The sequence below is a fragment of the Gymnoscopelus microlampas genome, assembly GCF_963454915.1.
Source record: "Gymnoscopelus microlampas genome assembly, chromosome: 23".
NCBI lineage: Eukaryota > Metazoa > Chordata > Actinopteri > Myctophiformes > Myctophidae > Gymnoscopelus > Gymnoscopelus microlampas.
Window position 1 is genome coordinate 13683995 of NC_139960.1, and position 4853 is coordinate 13688847.

Here is a 4853-nt window from a genome sequence, read left to right on the forward strand (position 1 = left end):
TTTGTGGCTTTTCTTTTCTTTAGTCATAATCTGTTATTATTTAATGTATAATGTTCCATTTGTCAATGACTAAACCTCATGAAGGTTGAGGGTGACGGGTCCCAAGGGTCATCTGTACTCTGAGAGTTGTCTAATTGCAGTAGTGTAAAGTAACTAAGTACTGTACTTGAGTGCAAGGTTGAGGTACTTTTACATTACTGGAGTATTTCCAATTCTCTATACTTTAACCTTTACTTCTACTCCACTACATCTCAGTCTACGCCACTATTATTTGAGAACTTTAGTTAGTAGTTACTTTGCAGATATAAATTATTACAGTACATTATAAAACATACATTAACCACTTTAGCCCTATTTTATACCTAGGCTATTTGAAAATAGCCCATCTACAAGCTCACAACGTGTCGCAACGCGTTGTGTGGTTATAGAGCTGCAGTTTTCAAACATTTTATTACTTTTACTTTTGGTACTTTAAGTACATTTTGATACCAATACTTTTGTACATTTTGAATTCCTGACTTTTAATTGTATCATTGTATTTCTATATTGCAGTACTGATACTTTAAACATTTGAGTACTTGTTCCACCACTAATCTGTATAGTGTGCTCTGCTGCACTGCATGGAATTAAGTGGCGTTTGTATGTCCTGCAGGTGGCAGCAAAGCCTATAATGATTTAGAAAGGCAGCTTGATTGATTGAATACTTTATTAGCAGTTTGCCAAAAAAACAGGAAAGTACAGTTCAATACAAGGTCTGCTAAGAGGATTTAAAACCCAAGCGCTATGGCTTGTTTCCATTGGGGTCATGTGTACTCAATTCCTCAAAACATTTAATGACAGACAGATTACAATACTATGCAAAAACATAAGAGTAATAAAAAATAAAGACATGTACAGTAAATAGTTTGCGCAGCCATACAAGGCTTCATACAAGCCATGAAGCATGTATATTCTTGAATCTTGAATTAGAATCAGTTATGGATCACTATATATATGTTCATGTTTGTCATAGGGGGTCAATTAACACATTTTGATGAGTTAAGTTTCTCTTTGTTTCCCAAACTATTCCTGGTTGTCACATAGTCTAATTCCTACGGAGCCCCTGAAGGGACATTACTAGGTAGATTGTTTTAAGTGTAGATACATTTTTTAAAAGGGTCACTTTATTTTTAAAAGCTGGCGGTTTATGTTTTGTGGTATGGGAAAAAAAATCATATGTTGGCAGAAAAAAAGGAGGAGGCTATAAAAACAAAATATTTAGGGGTTGAATTTGTTTTTTAAGGGGGAAGGATTGTTTTGGGGGGGGGTTAACATTTTTTTTTATAGTTGCTTAATTATTAAAGGGTGTATAGAATAATCTTTTTAGAGAATTACATTTTTGTAAAGAGGGATGATTTTTTTTTTAGGAGAAAAAGTTTTTTTTTTTTAAAGTGAGTTTTTTTTTTCAAAGTGAAGAAAGTTTTTTTTTCAAAGTGAGTGTTTTTTTTTCAAAGTCGTGCGCACGACTTTGAAAAGGAGGAAAAATTAAAAAAAATCAAAGAAAAATATTTTTTTTTTCAAAGAAAAATATTTTTTTTTTCAAAGATTTTTTTTTTTTTTCAAAGATTTTTTTTTTTCTCAAAGATTATTATTATTTTTTTCCAAGTTTTTTTTTTTCAAAGTGAGTGTTTTTTTTTCAAGTATTGTTTCATCTTCAAAGTTTTTTTTTCAACGGCCGGGGGTCCACAGGGGTCCCCGTGGCGGGGGTGGCAGCCGGGGTTCCACCGAGGTCCCAGTGGACTGGCCAGGGGTCCACGGGGCTCCCCGTGTCGGCCGGTGCTCAGCTGCCCGACCCGTCCGAAGGGACACCCTTCCTGGGTACCAGATGGGACGAGTGCCCTGGAGGTGCGCCTCGGAGCTCAGGGCGGCCCGTGGACCGTCTCTACCCGGCAAGCGTGGGGTCCCCTCTTCCCCCTCTGCTGAGTTGCTCCGGGGCTCGGGCAGGGACAACGGGGGACCCACCTGGAGCTCGGAGGCACACCTCCAGAGCTGGGAGGGGGGCACTCGTCCCATCTGGTACCCAGGAAGAGTGGCCCTTCGGACGGGTCATTATTATTTCCCCCTTTTCTCTTCTGGACGATTTTCTAATGCAAGTTTAGTCTGAAGTAATTGCGCCGCTTTTTAGTTTCAATAAATTGTAGAATATTAAGTAGGTCTATAATATGCCACCAACGTAATAACACAATGTAGAATGGAGTAGCCTATATCAGTGGTTCTCAAACTTTTTCATGTCAAGGAGCCCTAAATTGACACTTATTACCCCACGGACCCCCATTTGAAAAGATTTTACAGCTCTCGCAGTGATTCTCAACCATTTTTATTTCAAGGACCCCCAGTTTGACATGCATCAGGCTATGGACCCCTATGTAATGGCATTTATACCTCTGGGACCCCAATTCATATTGTAAAATCAATGTTAATTTAACTTTGAGAGTGTCCAAATGGAACCAAATGGACCCGTTAGGGTCCATTTGGTTCCATTTGGACACTCTCAGAGTTACAGACCCATAAGGGTCCATTTGGTTCCTGTCCATCATTTAGCTGGGTACCCCCTGGAACCCCCTCAAGTACCCCTGGGGGTCCCCGGACCCCACTTTGAGAACCATGGGCCTATATAATGCCCCCATCTTTCTAATTCATTAACATGCCTCATGCTTTTGCTATTGCAGCTATTGGAGAACTAAAACTAGATAGGCTTAGAGAGAGAGCTTCGCCTATTTATAGAATCACTTCTACAAATTAAAAAAGAATAAAAACATACATGCATGCATGTATACAGTATAACCATATAGACCTATTTAACTACTGCTGGAGCCCATATTATGTGAATGAGATTACAGGATTGAAAAACTACTTTGATCAAAAAAAAGTTACTTCTATACTTACTTCCAACTTCTACAAGTGAAAGAGAGGTGATTCACTCTAACAATCGTCTTGGGTCATCTTTCTAATTAACATGCTAATCATCGTTTCATCATCTTGGGTCATGTTCTGCTATTGCAGCTATTAAGTACCTCAAATGGCATGTGAATGCAGAGGTGAGTCGTCTTGGGTCATCATTGACATGCTAAGGTACAGCTATTGTCATTGAAGTTATTGAAATAATAAATCAAATAGATAGGTCACTTTAACTCCTCATCAGAACCACGTAGCCTACAAAATCAGGGTCTTTATTTGCCACTCTTTGCAGAAATGTATACATCAGCAATAACTGTGTCATCACATCATCACTGTGTCATCATGTTGGGTGTGTTGTTCAAGCCCTCTTAGATGGCTGGCTGTAGACATGGTCAGGTCAGGTTGTAACCTTGGCAGGGCGTCCAGCAGCAATCCGATGTTTTCCACCAAAGCTCTGTGTGTGTGTGTGTGTGTGTGTGTGTGTGTGTGTGTGTGTGTGTGTGTGTGTGTGTGTGTGTGTGCACACACACACACACACACACACACACATATATATTTATATACATACACACTGAATAAATGACAGCTTAAATTAAAAGTGCATACAAGAATTACAAATAGACATTTGTGCTTTGACATTTGCCATGTTCATGACTGCTGTTTCCTACATTATCAATTGCTTATGTCACGTTGAACTCTGTTGAATAGTATTACCCCACAAAACATATAGATCTTAGTTCATTACATAAGTCATTACATGCTAAATGTTGCATTTATCTCATGCTATGCCGACATACATTCCCACATTCATGTTGCTAACAGAAAGCCTTTGGCCAAAAAATAGACCAATTAAAAAACCTTTTTCTTTTGCACTTGAAGTATACTTAGCTTACATGACAAAGACTCAAACCATTGGAGGGGGGTAACTCTTGGAAGCTAGTGTACTTTACTATCATCAGGATGACTTGAACCATTGAACAGGGGTGTGGGGGGTAACCCATTTTTGAAATCTTGGAAGCCTGGGATGTCAAAGATGAAAGTCTGAATGAACTCCCAAACCTGGGAACATGGTTTCAGGGAAATTGAGATCGAAGACATAAAATGCTTTAAAACACCCATCACCCAAAAGAGATGGGTGCGCCAAGGCCGCCCCATTTATTATCACATAAGCTTGGGAACACTTATGCCCCTCCCCTAGCATAAAAACATATGGATACTCTGTGGTTGCTGCGGTCAGCTACTGCACCAGGTTTGCCACAGGCTGAAGAAGAAAAGAAAAGAGAGGAAAGAACAAGATTATTACAAGTTGATACAACAGGTTAAATTGAACTCCAAAGCTCCAGTGCTGTAGTCAAGTCACTATATCTGGAGTCTAGGTTGAGTCAATTCCCCAGTAGTGCTCAAGTCCAAATAGAGTCCAAAGTTACTGAACATGAGTGTGAATGCACATGTAGGTGGAACACACATGCCTGCCCTTACACAGCATTAAAATAATGTCACTGTAATTAGCTATCAATATCTTATGCCAACTTATATATTAGGCTACATTACAAAAAATGTGTCTGCATGATCCATCTGTTTGTTGGGCTTCTTCCTCACGGAAGACCAAGGCTGGAGACCAAGGCTGGGGAGCTAACCCATACTGCTCCCGGAATATGTGAGCTCTATGTGAATACCAGCTGAGAGCAAATCTACTGTATGTTGACGCAAAGGTCACCCGTCTTCTCCTTCCTGGCCGGCCATGTGAGTGATCTTCGCAGAGAATTCAGAGTTCATCTCCCAGTACACTCAGGATTTAACATCGAGAAATCCTGAGAAATGTACAGACAGGAAAAGACAAAAAAAATGTGTAAGGCACAAACAATAATCGATTTAGTCTGTACTAAACTTATTCTGTGAGATGTAACGTCACCATG